Below are 24,079 nucleotides of genomic sequence, written 5' to 3' on the forward strand. Positions count from 1 at the left end.
GGAGTCGGCATCGGGGACCACTTTAGATATGAATCTGTTCTGAAAAAGGAATGGTTGAAACGAAAAATTTCACAACCGTGCAACGCATGGGAGTAAAAGCAAAGCAAAGCGAACTAAAGAAAGGCAAAGCAAAGCAAAGCAAAGCACGCCGGTTTTGGGTACGGCTGACTGATGAGGTCCGTATTTTCTCGTAATTAAACTTATATATATTATATATGCCCACCGTATATATATACATACATACGTACAGTATATAATACAGGTAAAGGTATACGCACGTGGTGTACGTACGTACGTCGTACAGCGATACCCATCAAAACGGTTCTCCCGAGTACACAATGATACTTTTGAATTTAAGGAGCTATGTTTCTACACGTATCTCTCTACCTTATTATACATTGCCCAACTCGCCTTATAAGTACTACACACCGTGTTGAAAAATATACAAAAAAAAAAAAATACACGTATACACACGTAGGTATACGGGGAACAACAATATTTCACATTAAATTGCTCACCTTAACTCCGGAGTCGTATAAAAGAGTTAAACTACTACAACCCGACCGGTTATGTAATTCATTCGTTCGGGTTAAAAAGCCCGTTTCATTGTCTCGCGATATTATTAATTACGTTATTATACGGCGTCCGGTGTTTATAACCGAAAGAAATTTTAATAACCCCAACCCAACCTCCCGTTTAATCTGACCCCTCTATCGCTCGGGAGCCATGGATGGCTGAAATTGTTCAAGTACCTGTAACGAATTAATGCGTATCGTCGAGAGTATATTTGGAAAAATAGAAAAAAAATAAAAAACAAAAACAAAAACAAAAAAAACCTGACAACAAACGACGTAACAATTAACTAATAAATATGGAATTAAACCAACAATCAAACACGTATGTATAATAACATGGGATTAATCCAGCTCGGGTCTGAAGTCTCAATTACCGGAGGCCTCCTCTCTCGAAAAGGTGAGCTCGTTACGGTATAGGTATGCCGTTCGCGTCGTACGAATTGAAACGAAAAAAAGAACGACCGTTGAAAAAAAAAATAAAAACATATTTCAAACGAGTCTAATTAATCGATAGAAAATTCCGCTGTCAGGGGGACGATCATCCGCGCCGGATTATTGGAGACCCATTAGATATCCTTGTGCAACTCGTAGGCGCGACACGACTACGGGCAGTACGTACGAAAAGTATATATATGAGATAAGAAAACCGCGAGCTACAACGAAAACTCGTATGAGGAATCGTCATCTGCGGTATCTTACAAGATTACCGTACGGTGGTGGACTCGGGTCGGGTAACCCGATCGTATTTTTTTTGTTCTACCTTTTCGTCTCTCTCTCTCTCTCTCTGTGCTTCGGAATCGCGATGTCAATAAATTAAGTAGAGATTAGAGTCGAGCGGCAACGTTAATTAGCCCGACGCCGTACCGATTATAAAATTCCCCCCCCCCCCCCCCCCCCCCCCGGCTCCTCCGGGCTATTAGAAACTATAAACGAATCGAATAAATATAGTTGCGCGATTTTTTCACACCGGCGTGGAACGCGTGAGAATCGTTAGGCGCGAACGTGCGTACGTACGTACATCGGATTAATATGCGATAAATAAATAATTTTTTTTGTCTTCTTACGTTTCACTCGGTCAGCTGCAATTAGGATGGGAAGGGATAGGGGGAGTGAGGGCGCAGGGTGGAGAAAATAGATGTCTTTGAACCTGGAGAATCGCACTAATGAACTGGTCCAACTTACAACTGTCCGCTCTCCTCCCGTCCCGTCCCGTCCCGTCCCGTCCAGTTCTCCCGTTCTCCCGTTCTCCTACGCTTTTTCTGAACACCCTTCGCGGACGATCTAAACCCGAAGCAGATTATCCCATATACATACTTACGTGTTAGGGATACGCGCGTGGAATACCAGGACGGAAGATTCTCGTCGTTGGCGATCGAGCGTTAAGAAAATCCGACCGTATCGACGTCGCACATATTTATCGTTGCACATTGTTCAGAGATCGGTGTATCCGTACGCGTAGCGCCGTACCGTCAAACGTTGAACGACGTATATTTCCATACGTCGAATGTAGGGGAAAATCAACGAGAGTTGGTTGGGGGTGGGGGTGGGTAGGTGGGGGTGGGGTAGGTGGGTTTACAACGGTTTCAATTAATTGACAAAGACACCGCGAGTCGCGGTTTCGTGCGGGAGGTTATCCACGGGGGTGATAGATGCGGGTTAAAATGCGGGGTTGAGTTATGCCCCCCCCCCTCCCCTCTCCCCGCGGCCTCCGTCGCCCAACGGCCGGTCTTTCCTACTTTCATCCCCTCTCTCGGTCCGGTTGATCGAACACATTTTAATCAATTCCATTAGTCGCCTACAGCATATGTATATATATATATAGAGATGTATATGCACGCACTGTATCCCGTCGCTGCAGTTCGAGGGAGAGAGAGAGAGAGAGAGAGGAGTGGAGAGTACGGAGAGTAAAACGTAGCACATAGCGACGTCAACGTTTCGGTTAACACGCGCCAATCATCGGGCAACTAATTGGTCTACGACCGCATCGTATATATATATACACACGTATATAAATACATGTATACGTACGTACATGTATGTATGTGTATATAGTATATACCGTACCTCAATTTCACGCAACCCCTAAAATCACTCCTCTAAAGCAAAACGATCCCCGTGTAAACTGGACGTCGGGTATGCTATGAAAAAAAACAAAGAATATACAACGAAAGACGTTGAATTAGAAGAAGAAAAAATAAAAAGAAACTAGAAAAATGAATTGGGAACTCATTTTTTTCAATTACTATCCTAAAAAGTTTTTTTCGTTGGGATATTCGAGAAGCAGATATTCGTGCGTTTTTCCGCGCTTAGTGATCAATTCGAACGCTGTTGCGGTGAAGCTGGAAACCGTGGCGAAACCACGCGGTGTTACCTAGTTTAATCGGACATTCGCGAAACCCCCTCGACTCCTTCGGCGAAGAAAGAGCCGCCTCTTTCCCCCCAGCTCGCGGCAACCCTCAGAATCGGGAATACTTGAGGGAATCGGGCTTACTTTTTACCGTGATAACCAGCGGAGATGGGTGGGGTGGTACGTATAGATTTCGACGGTCATCGCGAGTCGTACGTAACGAACGCGCTTTATGGTAAATCATGTGAAATTCCCGCGATCGATGCGCGCGTTGAGTCGCGACTACGTATTTAAATCGATGTAAATTTTTCGTGAAAAATCACCTTGGCAAAACTTTTGACGCGAGATACGTTTGGATAAAATTTTGATGTATCATACCCCTCCCCGAGCATTGTCCGAATCTATGGAAATTTCGTACGTTACACGGGAAAACTTGACCACTCATTCGGGACTCGGGGAGTCAGAGAGTTCGAGAGGAGGAACTTTTATTCTTCTTTTCTCCCCGCTTGTTTTGACTACGTAATATCGCGATTCGCAGTTGCACAGGTCGAGAATATTTTTTATAGAGGTTATAGCGATTCGCGTGCAGCGCGAAGGTGTAAGTGGCGGTGGTGGCGGCGGTACAGAGCGTCGGGTACGGAAGGAATATAGCGAACGGCGAGTTAGCGAGTGGATCTGGCAATATAATCGAGAAATAACCAACTATTTGTCAATTTCTCCAGCAACCTAAATTCAAGCTAATTCGACATCCATGTCGTACACGGATTCCCCTATCTGCTATCTCTTTCTATCCGCCTGACACCATATTCGCATTAGCCAGAGCGAACCGCTACCCACGCTCGAAATGTTCAATCGGCTAGCTCTTTCTCATGCGGACATCGAGCGTCCTCCTCTCCCTCGTCTTCCTCATCTCTCTCTGCTCCTCCGGGTGGCTGCCGCCCGGCTATGGCGAACGGGGGGCGAACGGGGGGGCGAACGGGGGACCGAATGGCAATGGCAACGGTGATAGCGAGTGTAATGTTGATGGTAGTGCTCTCCTCTCTTATTCTCTCGCGAGATGCGCGTTCACCTGTGTACGTACGATATGTGTGTGATGTGTGTGTTTGCGCGCGTACACCTGGGTAGGTGGGTGTGGGGGGGGGGGGGGGTACCGCGCACACACGTGGTTTTATGTGGACAATTTATACACGGGTTAAAGTTTATAATGCAAGAGTATGCGTGTTTCTGCGGGAATACGGGATTCATGTGGTACATAAACGGAGGTGTACGAGTACCGTATCATCAGAAGAACGATGAAGAAATAAGAGAAACTGAAAAGTAACAAGACGAAGGAGAAGAATAAGAATAAGAATATACAAAGGTGATCATTTACATCGTTCGCGTTACATATATATATATATATACATATATATATATATACAATTCACGCGTACACCGAAATAAATAGGAATTCCTGTCTACGCGTTATACTATATGTATAGGTGGTATACCGCCGCATGATCTCGAATAATGAAGATCGTTCGCGATGACGCATGAAAAACAACAAAACGAAAAAAAAAAGAACAAATCTGCGTGGGTGAGAAGGTGAGGAGAAAAAGTAAGAGATTGAAAAAGGGTGAAATAAAAAGTGAAACAAGAAGAAGAGCGGAAAGAGAAGGAAGGAAGGAGGGAAGGAGGGAGGGAGAGGGAGGGAGGGAGGGAGTCCAATAAATCGAAGAATTCGCGTGCGCGAGTGGCGATATAAACCGCGGTCTGACACACCGACCTGTGGTGCTAATTGAGTGATAGCGTTCTGTAATATTTATTTGTCACCGTTCCCCCTCGCCCTCCATTTCCTTTTTTTTTCTTTTTTTCGTATTCTTTACGATTTTTCTTTTTTTCTTCCCTTTCGTCGCACGCTGCCTCTTCCGAGTCCTCGCCTCTTCGCCTGTACTTGATTCGTTCATTCCTTTTCCGACGATATTATACATACATACATATGTCCGCAACTCTGTACTATACTCTACACACTGGGCGTTTATTTTTTTTTTTTTTTTTCCATCTTCTTGTTTCAGGTCGAAAACAAAAATTTCAGGACCTCAGAATTTTAAGACCCCCGTCCAGATTGAAAAATCGACGAAAAATTAGCAAAGCAAATAAAAAAAAAACTGCAAAAAGAGACAAAAAATTAATCAATGGTCCGAATAATAAACGAGAAAAAAGTTACGTACATAAATGTAGTTCTGGTTTCGCTGTACTTGTTATGGTATTATAATAAACTCTCGAATATAATCAGAGATGATACTTCGACATCGGGCCCGCACGGTCTGGACCACCGAGATAGATGCGACCGGTTGTATCGGGTGTCTTTTTATGTGTAACGTGAATATAAAAAAGTGAACGCGCGAAAGAGGAAATAACGCAGTCGCACGCGTGATCTCGAGAGCTAAATTACGCCGGGCATTCCGCGATGTAGCAATTTAATTATACGTAAATATAAAACGCGTATTACGTCTTTACCTGTGTATCGATTATTATTAATCATCGTCTGCTCGTTTCACGCGTGGGAGTAGAAAAGAAATTGACGAAAATGTGAAACTTGGGCCCTGAAACCGAGTCGGGGATTTGATAAATTTTTTATGATTATGATTATGATTATTATTATTATGTTTATCGGTCAGCCCGCGCGGCTTTTAAGCGCGCGTTGATTGGCCAAGGCCGCGGCAGAGCTTAGGTTCTAAATATTATCCCTAAGGCTCTCCCGAACGACAGATGGAATATCTTATTAACCGGACAATGAGCAATCAACGGTCCTCCCTCCCCACCCTCTCCCTCTCTCCCTCTCTCTCTCTCTCTCTCTCTCTCTCTCTCTCTCTCTCTCTCTCTTCCTCCGCATCATGTAACGCGTATTAAAATATATCTCCTCGTTATTATCTATAATATACCGCGCGGCATCCAAGTTTAGAAGCCAAGAAAGAGGACGATCGCATCGTCCGTTATGTAATTATTAATTATACAACCGTAATAATACATAAGCCCGCTCGATTACCTACTCACATGATAAAATTAGAAAATTGACCCAACGAAGCTGCATTTATTAATTTTACACAATTAGACCCTAAACTTAATTCGACCTACAGGGAGGGGGATGGGAAATGAGAAAAATGAAAAAACGAACGCATTCCCCGACAGCGGGAATTTTAAATCCCATCACGCATACATATGTATACCACGCGCGGAGGTCGAAGGGCGCGAAATTCGAACTGTGTGTTCAAGTGGGGATTGTTCCCCGCTGTGCGAAACGCGGGTGCAACTCGCGGTGTCTCGAAGAATCGAAAATGAGGCACGCGAAAGAATTCGGAACATTCCTCCCCCCTCCCCCCCTCTCTAACCTCGATCTCGTCTTTTTCGTTTTTTTTTTTTTTTCAAACACGTACGTATACACGGGTTACACGTACACACATACGTACATGCAATACCTATGTGTACAGACACGTACGTATCTATACGTAATAAAAATATCAGCCGTAGAATTAGCCGTGCGAGTAGTGATTTATTAATTCGATTAAACCTTATAAGCCATACGGAGAGCTTTTAATCTCGGCCCCCGAGAGACTGAGGGAACTTTCCGCTTTATATATCGCTCCTTCTCACGCAAAGGTGCATAGCGCGCAACGTATTCCCGACACCGACGACGTGTCCCTCCCCCCCTCACCCCCCCCCCCTCACCCCCCTCGCCGCCACCCCCAACCCCCAACCCCCGCCGCCTCCGTACCGCAACGCGATTTCACCGGCTACTCTTCACAATTAGTTTCAACGTCTTCTCTGCCCCCCTTCAGTAATATAAGTAAAAATAACAAGCGAGAAAATCGCGCGAAGAAGAAAAGAACATCTTCTACTCCGATCTACTTGTCTCTAGTTAAATTCTTCTCCGTCTCTTTTATTTCGTCGCTTTCGTGATCGCGGTGAGAAAAATAAACGAAGTTTCTTCAGCGCAGGCTTCGGTACGAACGTGGATTTATTTTCGCATACGTATACTATTTTTACCATGCGAAACTGACAATGAGTAATTTTACAATAAGTTGACAGCATTTTCGGCTCTACGGCTCAACGAACGCCGAATATTTTCGATTACCGCGTGATAACGATCGATATCATTTCCAGCAATCGATGGTCGGTGGCGTCCGAGAGAGAGTCTTTTCAATCGATCGATAGACGTGCGGATAAATTCTAGCAAAGTGGAGATAATCGTGGAAGGAACGCGCCGTACGGACGATGCTCCGTGATAATAACGCGATCGTAAAGCGTGTGTTTGAATTCAGTCGAAACAAGTGTTCGGAGCTCTGGAAATATTTGATAAAAAAATCAGTATCGCTTTTCGAGTGTCTGGAATGTGATCCATTATAGTTGTAGGGTAAAATCGAAAGTAAAAGCGTGTTCGGTAATTTTGATCCTCTGCATTTTCGAAATTGCAATTTCGACGATGCGCTAACGAGACACCCGTAAATACACGCGGACGAAGGGTCAATCGAACAATCACGCGCTGCGATCGGAGACACTCGCCGGAGATAATGCTGGGGAAATGGTATTTTAAAATAGAATCTCGAGGACAAACGTTGGAAAAAAATCGGAGTCGGTCTTGGAAGAGATGCTGAAGAGAGTCGAGAATCCTTGGAGAAGGATAATTGAGACACCTCTACGAAAATCCCATGACACGTGGTCATGTATTTTGTTTCCAACGAAACGGATAATTCCGCGTGGAATTCTTCTTTCCCCCTACCCCCCTCCCGCCATCCCACCCCCGCCGCCAAAATTCTTTTTTTTTTTTTTTCTATCATCTCTTTCCGACTCTACTCATATTAATACCACACGTCTCTGACTCACAGCGTCAGCGAGATGGGAACGACCGAACGGATAAAATTACAACGAAATCATTTCTATATCACGAGCGGAGATTAATCGACTGTCAACTCGATCGAGAATAACGATCTATTCGCTCTTTAATTTCGACGATTATTAGCCGTTCGTTTTATACGCGTACAGTTACAACTTTGCTTGTTTTATAATTAAATAAAGAATTGTTCGCCCGATTCGTACACGCTCGCTTTCTCTTTTATTTATTTATTTTTTTCTTTTTCTTTTTTTTCTTCTTCTTCGTCTATTCGGTCATTTTTCTTCCGCTTATCTTTCAATTACATTCCAATAAGACGTCTCGTTATACCTCCGAGTTTGCCCCCTATGAATTCCCTCCGTCTCGCTAAACATGGTCAGATTTTTTTGACGCGATCTGTGCGATATGAAAATGAAGATGAAAAAAATCGAAAAAAAAAATTGAAATAAAAAAAAAAAAACACACACAAACAAAGTGGAAGGTATTGAAGTAAAAGAAGAGCGAGGGAAAAATGCCGAAGGTATATAACAGGGATGGAATATAAGAGGAGAAGATTGTACTTTATCGAATTAAGTCAATTAGTGCGAGACCTACGGCGGGACCATGTCCTGCCACTTAACCGGCTATCGCCGCGGACACTCGAAAGCTTTTCAGTAACGAAAGATAAGTTCCTCCATATGCGCGTACGGTGTATAAAAATCCACACACACACGCACGCGCGCACACTCACGCACACTCACGCACACGCCAACACCGACAAACTTTCAAAAATAACGCTTCAATGGACCAACTTTCCACTTTTTTGTCGGGGTCCTTATTCGTATAATACTATCCTACCGAGGATAACGCGGGGGTACAGAAAAAAAAAGGGGGGGGGGGGGGTAAAAAGGGACGAAAATCGGCACCACCGGAAGCTCGACTCGACGACAGGGTATCGATAAAAGAGATAACTTCCGGTTAAATCGTTGATTTTCCTCAATGAAAGGAGCTGGAGACCACGCCGCCTCCATTCATGAGACGCGCGATCGGTGCAGCTCCCCGAGTCTGGGCAGCGCGGGGAAGCCGGTGCGGAGAAAAAGATGGAAAATCTCCGACGAGAGTTCGGGCGGGAGGGTCGGGGTTCCAGGGGGCAGGGGAGGAGGGGGAGGGGAAGGACGCGTCGGAATCACTATCAATTGCGGACTCTCACGCTAATTGATAAATCGTGTTAAGTTAACGAATGAGGCGGGGCGCACCGCGTCGAACCGGGAGAAGAGAAGACGAGAGCGAGAGAGGGAGAGGGAGAGAGGGAGAGGGAGAGAGGGAGAGGAATGGAAGCGAGAAGTGAGGAACTCGACGATCCGAGGGATCACCGGGAAAGCTTTATACGATACGAACGCTCGTGAGACCTCCGCCGCCGTTCCCGCGATACTTTTTTATTCATCCGACCCACGATTCTTCTCAAATCAGAGATCGATTAAAATCTACCTTCGATCATCGAGAGAGCGCGGTATTTTGACGAACGTGCGGTACGCACGTAAACTAAGTCGTAAAGGGTGGCGAGCGGGGGATCGAAGTGGGGGGGGGGAAGGGAGTGTAATAAATCGAATCGGTAATCGATGGCACGTGCAGCGGAGGTACGGAGGAGACGGCGCACGGCGGCGGCGGAGCGTACGTAACGTATAGGTACACCTTGTGTATATATATATATATATAAAAACCGAAAGCTTGATGACAGGTTAAAACACCCGCGCCAAATTTTTATTGACCGTTTACGATGTTGACTACCGTACAACAGATTTGTAACGGGAGAGGGGTTTACGGTATACGCCGACTCCCTATATCGCTCCGATCGACCGGGTCACGCCGGAGAATACGGAGGTTTGGGTCAGGTCGAGTTACGCCGGATATTTTTCATTCGTTGTTCGATGGTTATTTATCTTTTTCTGGTTTCGTTCCGTAGCTGAGAAACGGGATAAAAAATCATATCGCTCCTGCAGGTAGGTATACGACGTTCGTCCGAGGGGGTAAACCGAATAGAGAGGGGAGAGCGGCGGCGGCGGCGGCGGCGGCTATAGGGCGTTATTCGCAAGACGGTTAATTCGCGGTCTCTGGGGAGAAAATGGCGGGAGGGACGGAGGGAGGATGGGAGGGAGGGGGAAGAGCGAAGCTATAAATCAGGCGCTGAGTTATGGGGTAAGAGCGACCGGCTCTCTCTCTCTCTCTCCCTTACCGAGTAATTTACCCTGACAAATGACGTACGAGCTTAATCGGTAGTAACGAGAACCGCTATAAACAACCAATAAGAATGTTCAATTTCCCATTAGAAGAGTACCTGGGCGTTGTACGAGGGACGGAAAGTAGATCGGAAAAAGCCGAAATACGAAAACGATAATCGTCAATTATTCGGATCCGCTATCATACGACCTTCGCGCGTCCGGGAAATTTTAATCGTCGTCGGTGATATCCTTTCATTTCATCGACTTTGGAGCGGCTTTTGGTTTTTCTCCTCGTCATTTTTTTTTTTTTTTTTCCCTTTCGGAACAGCGTTAAGAAAGTACAAAGAATGGCGATGGGATGGAATCAAAGGTGTACACCACGCACGGTCGGGTGGAAATTGAAAAACAAGACGCGCGGTAGTGAGTTTTAGGGAGATGAAAGTCCGACGCCCCGGTAGTGAGTCGATCGATGGAATTCAGTCGGCGAGGTAAATCCTTCGGGGTTTTTATTTTCCTTTCAAGTTCCCAACGGTTAGAGGGAAACTAAATCGCCATTGGAAAATCATAAGACGCTTCCGTACTAAGGGGATTTTTAGCTACATATTCTAAACGTGAAGTTGAATTTTATTTATTCCCCTTGCGGCGTCGCGGCGCGGCGGCAGCTGCTCGAAGGCGGCGGCGGCGGCGGCGGCGGCGAAACGTTCGAAAAATCCCCCAGAATCCCGGTAGGATTTTTATCCGACAAAAACGAGTGTTTAAAAGTGCGTTACACACCGGCGTAACGCCGGACACGAGAGCAAAAAAAGACATGACTAACTTCGGCCGTCCGATTATGGGGATTTATTCAAATTTCTTTTTTTTTCTCTTTTTTTTCTTACTTCACTCCGTACCGCGCGGCAAAGGAAAAGCTGGAGAAAAAACGTACAACTGAATCAAAAAGAGATTCGCCAAAGTTTCCACACACGACAGATGGCAGTTTTCTCATTTTTTTTTTTGTTTTTTTATTCAAAACTCCGACGTTCATTGCGCGCTATGATTCGAAAAATATGCTAAGAAGAAAAAACGACGAAAACAACGGGCCAAGTGAAAACCCCCCACCCACGTTCAACGCCATATGTGGGGTTAAACTGCAGCTATTTATTTGGCAAGCATACGAAATGAAACGATCCTTTTCACCCCTACGTTCTCTCATCGTCTGCAGCGGCGGTATACCCGCGGCGGCGGCGGCGGCGGCACTTGTTCTTCCCTACCTAGCTGTATAGGTGTCCGCAGAGATATGTGTACACGTGTATAATACGACGCTTGTATACGTAAACGTCCGTGTACAGTGGGTTCAATTACAAAATTCTTTACCAAGGCGTAAATTACGTTTAATATCTATACGAGTTTGCGGAGGAACGCGGAGAGAGGGAGAGAGGGAGAGAGAAAGAGACAAGAAGGGGGTCGGTTTCGCTTAATCTGGAGCAGTTTAGAAACAATTTACAGTGGTCAGCCGGTTAGTGTCAAACGTAATGCTGAACCCCCCGCGTTTCGTGGCCATCCCCTCCTTCTCCGCCCCCGTAAAAGATGGCATCGTACAAAGTCTCGTTTCGTTTCGTTCCAGGGGTTTAACAATACGACTGTATATGTATATATATCCGTAATACCGAAAATGTACTACGAACCGACACACTCACAGAATATCACCAAACAACGTTGAGCGGGAAGAGGGTGAACGCAAAACCCTCCCTCCCCCTCTTCCTTTTCCTCTTTCGCCCCCCACCCCCTCCCCGCCCCCTAGACTCCGCGGGAACAATGCTCTTTAATTTAGAGGCCCGCTGGACAGTAATTAAAATAACCTACCCTGTAACACATACTCCGTCAAGGGGTGCCCAACCCCGAACTTTGCGTACACCTAAGCCGGCGAACTACGCCGTGCGAATTGAACATCTCTTGTTACGACCTTTCTTAACGAATGGCGGGAAAAAAACAAAAAAAACATGGAAAGGATTCTAATTCTCTCTCGAATTCCCTCCCGAATCGATGGCGTAACGTTTCTTTGATTTCCTACAATTATGTCGAAAAATAGAACACACGTGTTACATATATACGAAGGTGCGTTCGTACAATAAGCGTATAGAGGTGGTATTATCGCGACAGCTGGACGGGCACCGCAGGGCCCAATTATCATATTCCATTAAGCGTGTATACGGGAAGTTTCGAAGGTGGTGGTGGACGGGAGGAAGTGCTCGAGGGTGACGCGGGGGTCTGGTTCGCTGCAGGAGCGAACGGTACGGGGTTTCTAATGGAATTAACAAATCCCATAAAGTTTTAATCTATCTGTTACCGGAAGTAACACCATCTGTCGAGCCGAGTAAACTCCCCTGCACGTTCAACTGCGGCAATCAGCCGATACCTGCGAAGCGATAACCCACCTGTCCGACGACGGTCCCGCAGAGGAAAAGGACAAAGAACGAACCTCGATCATTCGAATTAGACGAAACCTCGACGAGGTTATCGGCCGTCGAATCTCTCGATTTTTGCAGGTTCTCCCCCGCATCGCGGGTCGCGCGATTCGATTTCACCCGATACACGTGAAATACAATATTCGTAAATAAGATACGAAATTACATTCATAGGTACGTAGGTAGGTAACGGTGTACCTAGGATACATATAGGTAAATAGTTTTCTGCCGCATCGACGATACGATGGAAAATGAATTTTTCCCTCGATATGGATTTTTACATACCCGCAACACACCGTTAGCCGCATTCGTATTCGTATATATATATATATATGTCTCTACCGCGGGAAGGAGTCCCTGGCATCATTTGATTAAATTCAAAAAGTTTCCCCCGTCAAAGACAAGATAGTTTAGCGGTGGGGTTCGCGGAGAATCCCACTCGACCCTCGACCCTCGACCCCCGGAAATCCCCGTACCCGAAACTCCCCGTTTTCCTCCGACTCATTCCCTGCAACTGACCGACCCCCAGAGATTATTATTTTTTCATCATCTCGCGAGCCAGAAGGGGGCGAGGGGGAAAGAGGGGGAAAGAGGGGGAAAGGGGGAGCGGGGGGGAAGGGAGAAGAGATATTTCAGAGACGGATGGACCGAGCTGATAAATTGCATCTTTCTGACCGGCTCTCGCCCGCGCGCGAGTATCTCCTCCGCTCTCATCTGGTCTCTTCTCGTTTTCTCCTTATACACCGTGGCGTACGTATCGTATGGGTTCGCTCGCGTATAGAATCGCGTATTGGGGAGAGCAGCGCGGAAGCTCTTATACAACCGTTGGAAATATATACGGGCCGGCAAATTGAAAACTAGCGATCGAAACCGCTTGAATAAAATATTCTTAGAAATTTATTGTAACACCTTGCCACATCCCTACGTGCGGATATCTATGTACATACGATATGAAATACAGAAATAGGAAAAGAGAGGTTGTTAACCGCCTGCCGAAGATTTCATCTCATATATACATATATATGCGAAACGTGGAGCGAAAAATTAGAAAAAGAAAAAAAAAAAAAAACTAACGAAAAATTGTAACAAAACTCTACGTGATTTTCGCGAAGTGACAATCATCGGGCGTTCGGTAAACGTGTTATCTACAGGTGCGTGGACCGGGGACGTCAAAAAAACAGAAAAAACAAAAAACAAAGAGAAAAAAACTATCTCTCTTCCGAGTGCGAACTTCCTTTGTACGTACGTACGTAGTGCATCTGTACGCCCATAACTCGACTCGATGCACGGGTAATTTATGTTGAAATAATATCGAATCGAAACCACAAGGTAAATATGATACGAGGCACTTATGCGAGGGTTATATATAGGTATATATATTCCTCGTCGTTACACCGCACCGCACAGTTTATAGATCCTCGTCCATTGAGCGATGTCTTCGTTTTATTTGATATTTCATTTATTTTTTTAGTCGCTTTTTATTTCATCCCGATCTTATTCCCCGTCTCGAGACGAATTTCGATTGGGTTTGCGGTCGAGCGACGAACCACCACCGCCGCCTGTTGTACGTTACGTTACGTTCGTCATCGTTACAAAATAGATAGGTAGGTACGTATCGTATAGTTATGAAAATATCTCATAAACGATTATACACGGCAGCTCTGGATCCATTACCCCAAAGGTATAGTTCCGGAGAACGTTGGAAAAAAAAAAAAACAGAGATGACGTACAAACAATGAATAAATATCAGGGGGGGGGAATGTACGTACTACCGAGCAATGAGATAATAAAACAATGCACCTGCTCCAAAAGACGACGGATTTGCCGAAGAAAATGAAAAGAGACGATTAATCGGTCTCATTGTCGGACGTATGTATATACCGAAATCCAATCGATTCGCCAATCGTCCCTGGATCGTTTTTTTCTCTTTTCTTTTGTCTTTGTAACTGATGCTTCAGAAATCTCCCGATCGAACGAGCCGTACACTATTTTCCTCGGTTGGCAATTAATTAATTAATCGTATTAACAACTTTACCTCCACGGGGTAGAAAAAGAAAAAAATAAAAAAAACAAAACAAAAATACGATTGATACGAAAAGAACGGAGAGCCGGGGAAATCGTCGGTTGGAGCGATAGACAAAAAAGAGAGAGGGGGGGGGGGGGGGGCTTTCGATAATTTTTATAAACGCATTACAGCGAATTGAGTAAGAAGCCCGAGGGGTTGTTAATTATTCGCTGAAACACAAACCCGCCCTATCTACGTGTGTATTGCCACCACTACGTACAGACGTACTACGTTCGTAATGTAAGGCTGCACGCTGAACGAGGAGAGGAAATCTTTACAAAAGAACAGCGGGAAGAAGTTCGGAGAAACTAATTACCTCCGCAAGTTAATCAAGTATAACGACTGTGATACTTTTCAAAGTCGACGTCGGTACAGAGGTATACAACCTATTCCAAAATCATGTCTGTTGTGTACACAGACACGTCGTCCAACTGCTCCGCATCCGACGGAAAATTATAACTCAAAATACGTAATAATGATGATTTTTTACTCACCCAAACAATTTTTTAATTTCACTCGATTTTTCCTTCTTCTTCCCTAATTGTGCAACGGAATCGTCCGCGCGTCGCCGGTCGCTCTCCATCTGGAATAAATAAAATAAAAGTAACACCCGCACGTGTGTACGTAATGTAATACATACATGTATACGTATATTTCTGGTACCGTATTGTAAGTATAACTCAATCTGGGGCCGACCGGTGCACTTTTGGGTCCTCATTTTAAACTCTCCAGAGAGAGAATCATTAAAAACACATTTTTACCAGACGTTAGGGTAGAGAGGAAATTTTTACGGACGTATCTAACGATGTCCCGTATACGGAAACACTCGGAAGACATTTCGCTCGAAGTTTTGAACGTTTCAGTCTAATTAACCGTGTATACGCGTGCACGACGAACTAATACACCGGACAACAGATGTCCGAGGTGAAGTAATAATAATAATCGGCGCGTCGAGTATTTCACAGGAAGAAAGGAAAACCGGAGTATCGATGTATTGTCTCATTTTCACGTATCTACCGACCCCTCGAACGTCATTTATAAATAAACAAACGCTAACTGTTGCTTCGCGACGAGGGAATGATGGGGAGTAGAGTCGGTAGTGCGGAGGGTGGGTGGGGGGTGCGGAATCGTAAGAACGAGAGAACGAGAGAACGAGAGAGAGTTTCGCGTCTGCGTGTGTGGAGAAAATCGGAGACACTAACGAGCAAATAAAGTGACTAGAGTGAAAATTCATTAGCAGTCTTACTCCGGGTGAGGCTCACCTCGCCTCGCCGCTCAGCCCCGGCGGTGGCGGTGGCATGGCACGGCATCGGCGCGAGGAACCTCGACGGGGAGCGAGAGAGCGAGAAAGAAACGGAGAGAAATATAGAGAAAATGTACGGATGTATTATATGTATAGGTATGTACGTACACAAAAGGCGAAGTTTCGCGTACGGTAAGGGGTGTACGAAGCATGTACCAAGAATCGACATAACTCCTTCCCAAGTGGTGAGGAAGGTATACGCGTTTGACAAAGGGCTAAAAATAAATACATAATTAAAGCCCGATGCCGACAACGAACTCTCTCTTCGTTTCGCGGCAACGCTCCGGGGAAACGGAGAGAAAAAAAAAAACAAACAAACAGGAAGAGAGAAAATAAAGGAATCCGATTAATTCTTTACACGGATATAGTTATAAAATGGCTGCGACAACGACGGACGATAACCCGACCTGTTTTGCGGCCGGTCGAAAAACGTGCCGAATTCGCGTCGACGCGGAATAATAAACATTTCCAGGCAAATTTTTCGAAATATCGAGAATTTCACCTGGCCTCCTCTTTCGGACGTACGACTCGCGCCGAGTTTTCACCTGCGGTAGCCGGGCCGCGCGTTCGTCCCGTTTATAATATTGCCCCGAAAAATTATGGGGCATGCAGGTTTGTAAAAAATGTATTCTTCGTTTTTTTTTTCGTTTTTTTTTTTCTCTCTGATCCCCAATTCGGAGGATCAGGTGGCAACGCAAAAGGTGGCACATCGTCCGATTCTCGATGCAAATACGATAAAATACCTAACGACGTCGCATCCTCGTTCAGCTGTGCACCTTGCGTGAAAAAATATACTATGATGTATTTCAGTCGGTTGACGTATAAAATAATGGCGACGACGAGTAGGAAAATAATAATAATAATAATTATATATATATACACGTCGTATAACGTTAATAATAATAATAATAATAATAAATGACTGTGGAAATCTTTAAATTACTCCGTTCACTCGTCCAGCAGAATTTAATAAACCCCGCGATGATATAAAGAGACGGATGGATCGAGGATCTAAATTCCAACTGTATATTCCGTATCCTTCGTACCTTCTGTTCTCGTGCTAGCGAAAGGATATTAGAAATTTCAGTTACACCGATTTCGCGTACACATCGCCGATCCCGATTGTCGAGAATCGCGACTTGCCGTACTTGTTATACTACGTCCGTCGGTCCGAGGATGTGAAAAAAAAAAGGGAAACTGCTTGAGAAAAAGATAACGACAATAATAAATAAATGGATGAATGAATGACGAACGGGACGAATCAAAGGTACGTAAAAATGGCGCAACGCGAACGAAATGGCACCGGAGAGGTCCAGGATTCTGGTATCCTGGCGATAACGAGTGTGGTGTAGAGAAAACGAACAAAAAAAAATAGATAAAAAAAGAAAATAAGAAGAAGAAAAAAAAGATGACAGCGTGGACACACCGCCGTATTCGGATGTACATTCTTCGATCCCTCGGGACCTTTTATAATGGCCTTCGTAGCGGTATTATTAAGTGGGGAAAATAAGAGGAGAAGAAAGAAAAAAAAAAAAAGAAAAACTTTGAAAATAAATCAGTAAAACCGGAAGTATATCCGTAAGAAGATCTTTCTCGTCGTCATTTGATGTTTTTGTGGAAGGAAAATAATGATAACGATATAATGATAATAAATGAAATATATTTAAACGAACCACTAGCACGATAAGAATAAAGTGGCGGTGAGTCGCGTTGTTGCTAAAAGAGAAACAACGCAGCGCGAACAAAACCTGAAGAGAAAAATAAAAAACAAAAAAAAAATGGAAAGAAAATAGAAAAAAAAAGGAATTGCGGAAGTCAACCGATCTATTCGCTGTACGGTTTGCGCTCACATTTCACGCTGTGTTATCCATACACAGGTATATATATGCACATTATTTTATCTACCCGTTTGATTTGTACGTTTCACACAGCCGAACCCTACGTCGTTGTATCGTACGTGGACAACACACGGATATACAGAGAGAGAAAGAGAGAGAGAGAGAGAGACATGAAAATTATACGTGAATGAACGGAGGTATATAAGGCGCGGGGGAGATGTACTAATTTCATTTCACGACTTCCTGCCATTCTTATGGAGTTTGAGCGACGTGTCCTGTCCGTGACGTCATAGTTCCAGAACAACACAACACTGTACCGCCCTCCGACTCCGTTGTCCGATGTTTATTTCACTCTCGTTCCTCTGTGTACTATATATATTTCTTCACGGATCCGCGAACCCGCCAACACCTACGTGTACAGATTACGCTGCGCGTACATACCTACGTATTTGTATACCTAGTCTCTGGATATGACTGAATTATATATAAATTATGTTTTATGTATATATATATATTCTTTTTAATTTTTTCGTTTCAACGTGCTCCTCCTCTTCCGTTATTCGATTTTTTTTAATCTCTATCGCCTCACACTCTACGTATATTTCAAATTGGATCGCTTTGACACGCTCGCTTGTCTCCCTCCGATTCTTTTTTGTATTTTTAGTTTTTCGTTCGTTTATTTCTTCCTTCTCGTACTCGCCTGCACCCGCAACGAACGAGAGAAATTCGTACCGAGAAATCAAGTGAAAATGAAAAGATCACACGTGGAATGAAATTAAAAATGATCATCTGCGGTGCGAGTTTAGCGAGGGAATCGTTGATTCGATCTCTGAAACGATCGAGAGAGAGAGAACAAAAGGAACCCGACATCGAAAAAATGTTGTCTAACAATTTTCGATCTCGACAACGATTACCGAACGCTAAAATTTCAGTCACTCGTAAAACTAGCCGCGTGCGTACGCGGGACTAGGTAAATACATATACACCTGTACGTACGAACGTGAATAAACGTGCAGTGCCGGTGTTATAGCGGTAAGGAGGAGAGAGAGAGAGAGAGAGAGAGAGAAGAAAGGGGGTTAAAAAAGGGTGGGCGAAAGGGTGATACAGTGTGTTTACAGCTTCTAATATTCCAGCGGGCAATTCCAGCGATAAATTTCACCTCCTCGTAAAATCGCTACAAGGATTCGCCCTATCTCTCCTCGTCCAGAGTTCCGAGCACCGCCGTCTTTATATACATATAATATATATATATATTCCTTCGACTCCGTGCGCCCGCAGGACTCCCCGTGCACTCTTTGATTTTCTATTCCTCTTTTATCCCCCCGCCTTCTTCGCTTTTTCTGCACTATTTTTTTTTTTTTTTTTTTTGGCTTACGTTCGGCACGCACATTTCCGAATTGGGATACAGGTATATATCCGAGACGTAAGATTACCCTTCGTGAATATCCTATTTAATACATCCTCGAATATACCTATACAGGTACAGAGGAGGTGCGGAGAAGCTCGAGAGGAATATGAGCGTCATAAAAATAGAGAGAGAGAGAGAGAGAGATACAGAGAAAAAGCGTGATTTCAAAAAACGGGGGTAAAAAAAACCGAGAGGTAAACCAATAAATGAAATACGTGGAGTCGAAGCGACGAGAACGGGAGGGGAACTCTGGATAGGTTAGACGTAGGTGTAATAAAACGGTGTATAAAATAATTGGCTGTAAAGTTTGGAGCGCGTTGCATACGTGAAAGAGAGATGGGATTGTGTCTCTCTTATTTTTATTTTTTTTCTTTTTCCCTCCTCTCTCTTCCCTTATCCCGGTTCCAATGGCTCGTTTCTCTTCCCTCCTCGGTTCCCTCCGGGACGGGGCCGGTGAGACGCGTTGCGTCTAAAAAGTTGGAAATAACGTGGAAAAACTGATCATCGTCCGCCCCACCCGTGCGACTCGCTGGTTCAAAAACTCCGAGGAGACGCGGTGATTGAAAATCGAAAAATGAAAAAAAAAAAAATCTCATCCGAGCCGAAACCGAACGCGATAATAAATAACAGCGGCGAAATATTTTATTGTGTGACAATTTTTATGGTCATTGTCATTATAAATTTGGCGGAATATTTATGGCCTCGGGTTCCCTCCCTGCCGAACTTCTATATGAGCACCAATTACGAGAATCAGAGAGAGAGAGGAAGAAGAAAAAAAACGAAATATCTAACGCCCAAAGAGGAGAAGAATAATTATTTTGGTTTAGCGAATTTCTCAGCAACGACGCCGTCGCCACGTTCGCCCCTAAATTCGCAAGAATTATTTTCGCTATCAAAGAATTACACAAAAAGTGTCGAGTCCATATTAGTTACTTCATATCATCGCGTCGATCGTTGTTATTTCATTCGTTTTCGAAAAAAACGAGCAGGCCAACTTCGCTTCCCTCCTTAGCGCGTCGTATAATAGTCCGATAGCGAAACGAGCTTACTAGTAGAAGCGAACATTAAATGAGTCCCCACGTGGCTCTGGGTAAAAATCATTCCGAACTACATAAACTGACTGGGAAAATTTATATTCGCCCTACTAAAAACTATAAATATATCTAGGCGACTCTACACGCGTACGAATATATATATATACATGTACGACACACGTGTGTGTCCGAAACGCCCGCACCGCGCCGGTACGTATAACGCGAGACTAGACTACGAAGCGACTCGTACAACGTCGTCACAGTATCTTCGTTCGCCGCTGCAATGTCGGATCACACCGGTTACAACTCGCGAGCCAGTTTAGCCAGGGAACGTACTTATTTATAACGCGGTAAGAAGGAGAAATAAAGATGGACATAAGCCAGAGGGGACTAGGAGTCGGCCGTTTCCCCTCCACCGCAAATCGAACGATCTCTCACTTACGTTAATTTCGCCGATATCCACCCTTACCCAGAATCTTTTCTTTTCTTTTTCTTTTCTCTATTTCCAGAATTTTCGAGCGAACTCCTCGTCTAGGAGGCGTACGTACTGCAGTCTCGAATTTGAATCCGACTCGGCCGTCGCCTAGAGCGACTGTAAAAGAAGAAGTTGCCGCAGAGACGCGTAACGTCGTTCGTCGGCGCGGGGCAGCCGCGGCGGCAGAAGCGGCGGCCAACAGCCGCGGAACGAAGGTCCGCGTAAATCAAGCAAAGTCCAAGGTCAAACGAGCCGTAGGGACCACGACGAAGAGTCGTCGCTAAATGATCTCATTAGCGCATTCCTACGGGTGCTCCGAACAACCCGTCCCAGCCGACGAACCGACCCGAAACCCGCGACTCGTCGTCGACTTCCAACGTGGGACGTTCTCCGTCCTCTTCGTTCTCTCCGCGTGCCCTCGGCTATCGCGCACGGCGCACGCTCCGCCGTCGACCGAAATCCGGACACACGTGTGTATCTCGCGTACGGTTGTACCCCGAAACCGAACGAAACGAGAGAAAAGTAGAAAAAAAATAGAAGACGAAAAAAACCGAACGGAATCGAAACGATCGAATCCCGTGACGAAAAGAAGGCTCGCGCGGAATGGAATCGGTAAATTTTTTTTTTTTCATCTCTCGAATTCCGGTACGGGGAGCAGACGGCAGAAGAGACGCGAGACGCGTCGAGGTCAATGAGATGCAGTTTTCACTCGAAGTAAAAAAAAATGAGGGGAATCCCGTTCCGGTAGTATTGTAACGGTGAAGAAGAATTTCCCGCATGCGAATACCGAATGCGGTGTACACGGACGATTTTCTATAACTGCGAGGATCGATAGTCGTTAATTCGATCGGGCCGGTGCGACGAATTCATTCCACAGGTAGGGGGTACGACGGATATTCCTGCGCGGGGGACCAGATCGCACGGAGAAATCTAGCGGTCCGCGCTATCGCGCGATTAGACTTTCTCGTCGGTGTCATGGATACGAAACCCGTTACAACGGGGGCCCCCGCGCCTCGACCGGACGGACAAAGAGGTAATAAGAGCGCGGAGAGAGCGTCGCGCGGACGGAGAATCGAGCGTTTATGGGTAATTAACGAGGGAGCGAGAATCGAGTTCGCCCGCGAGTTATTCAGCTGGGGAAAAAAATCAACCCCCGCAAAAATTTATCTGCGCATACGTATACAACGAGGAAGAGTAAATACGACGCGTAAGCCGGCAAGTTGAATCTACTTCTGTCGCGGCTAACGTCTCGATCGTTAATTTCCCTCGCGTACGTGTAACGCGGCGAGATCGAAACGTTAAGAAAGTTGCGGCATCAGTCGAACGAATAATCCGAAGGCGATAATTACAAGGTTCGTTGGTACGCGGTGTTGAAGGATAACACCGTGATACGGAAGAGAGTGTTACCTACGTGTACGTGCCACGCTCGACCTGTACGTACGTGTACGGTGTTGTTGTATGTACAGAGAAGCGAGTTTAATCACCGTTTTGCAAGCATTTATGCATTTCCAACCCACTTGGAGCCGTGAGGCTAGCGTTGATTTAAAATTGATTTATGCAAATTGCCGGTGCACGAGCAATTAACAATTCCTTGTAGACTCGGTAGGTTTGTACGTTATGTACTCGTACCTCTGTCTACGTCCGAGGGACGTGGGTTACGTTTCTCTCCGAACATTAACGCGTACGGATATTAATATAGCTGGATGAGCGAGGCGAAAGGAGGAGCCAGCCCCTACCTGTACATACGACGATATTGTACCCGGTGTGTTCCGACACCCGTACGTTGCAAAGGTGGACGCGTTGCGCGGTGCGAGGATAGGAGGATTTCCGAGGAAGTTGTCAAAAGGGTTGGAGGCGACCTCGCCCCTGTGTATACGAAGCGGACGAAAAACAAGGAGGCTCCGCGGCGCCCTTCGCTTCCGGAAAATTCGATTAATTTCCCCACGCAGGTTGGGCCGCGGGAATTGCGGAAGGTCGAAAGCGACGTTTTAAGGTCGTTTCAGTTATCCGCAAATCGAGCGGCTTAACAATAATATCGACGATATCGTGGTCCAGTCGATTTTCCTTACGCCGCGATTGACTGCGGGATGATTAAATTAATCAATTATTGTCACCGACGTTGTTCCGGACGAGTGTACAAAGGCACCGCGAACGAAATCTGCCATTTCCAGATAACTCTGAAATCGATGGAGAAATTCGTCTCATTGAATTCCGGTCCGATTTTCTAATACTCTGTTACTGACGTACGTCTCGAAATTTCCGCGTCAAAACAATGCGCGATTCAAGCCGAATCGAAAGCTTTTGAAAATCCGTCGACACGTCGAATTATCTCGTGTCCACGATACGTTCGTAAGCAGGTACAACGTACAAAGGTAATGAATACCCGTGCGCTACAAACCTCGGGTCAAACGAACAATTTTACGGACAATCTCATCGAGGATCGTTACGAAGTCAAAATCGTACACCCCGTGCGCGTCTGGAACACGAGAAACCAAAAAAAAAAAGAAACAAGAGCGATCGCTTATTTCGCCGAGTTATTTTATTTTCAAATAAACGAAAAAACAAACAAACAAACAAAAATATTTGGCAGAAGTTGCCAAAACTCTGGGTTATGCGTTATATAATCTAACGAGAGAGATGTATAATAGAGCGAGAAATTCTACGGTCCGGTACAGAGCAGCTGTTGCTGCTATACATATACAAACCGTACGAGTTTCTATTCAACGATGTGAATTAATACGTTAAAAATAATCATTGGTCAGAAAAGTGAGGTAAAAACGAACGAACAAATGAACCAGAAAAAAGGAAAAAAGATCCCCCACAATATATCCGCACGGTTAAACAGAACTAACTGTACGCAAATTTCAATTGTTTGAACTTTATAAATTGGAATGCAAATTTGGATTTGTTTTTTTTCTTTTTCTTTTTTTTCGTTTTTTTTCTCTTTTTCTTCCACATATTACGTACTCTTTAATTTATTTTTCGAGCAGCTGCTGGGACAGAGAATCTGCAGGTGTATGGAAACGTTCGGGAGGGTGGAGGGGGAGGGGGAGGGGGAGGAGGGGGTATGGAGTAGGTGGTAGAGAGAGATGGATAGACGAACGGAGATGTACCGCATACATATACCCGGGTACGCCTATAACGTAAAGCCAGGCAAACTAATTCTATTAAAAACCACTTCACACTAATGCACTTCCCCGCTAATGCACTAATGTAACGCGCGTGTTACAACAGAGTAACCAAACACTCGCTTGTATATAACCTGCGCCGTATACACACTCGCGTGCCCCCCCATACTATAATACACCTATACCTACAAACGAATAATACAGAGCGTAATTTGGCGATAAAATCAATGATCGGAGACCAGGTTCGATGACGATTCGATTTCGCCGAGAAGACGAGAAGCGCCGCGGGCGTACCTCGAGGGCAAAGTCACCGCGGCGAACGGGACACGAGAGCGACGACAAAATTTTCGCGGACAACGCGTCGCCCGTCGTTTTATGGTTTTTTTTGTTATTT

The 24,079-nt window shown here is 45.1% G+C and overlaps 1 protein-coding gene across 1 annotated transcript in view; it reads right to left on the reverse strand.

Moving 5' to 3' along the window:
* Nucleotides 1–24,079, reverse strand: part of LOC105689920 (LIM/homeobox protein Lhx9) — a 153,729-nt gene that overhangs the window by 86,564 nt on the left and 43,086 nt on the right. Inside the window, exon 2 of the mRNA XM_020854513.2 lies at nt 14,994–15,082. The gene's annotated coding sequence lies outside the window, so the exon portion shown is untranslated. The remainder of the gene's footprint in view (nt 1–14,993; nt 15,083–24,079) is intronic.

The sequence above is a fragment of the Athalia rosae genome, chromosome 3 (genome assembly GCF_917208135.1).
Source record: "Athalia rosae chromosome 3, iyAthRosa1.1, whole genome shotgun sequence".
Taxonomy (NCBI): domain Eukaryota; kingdom Metazoa; phylum Arthropoda; class Insecta; order Hymenoptera; family Athaliidae; genus Athalia; species Athalia rosae.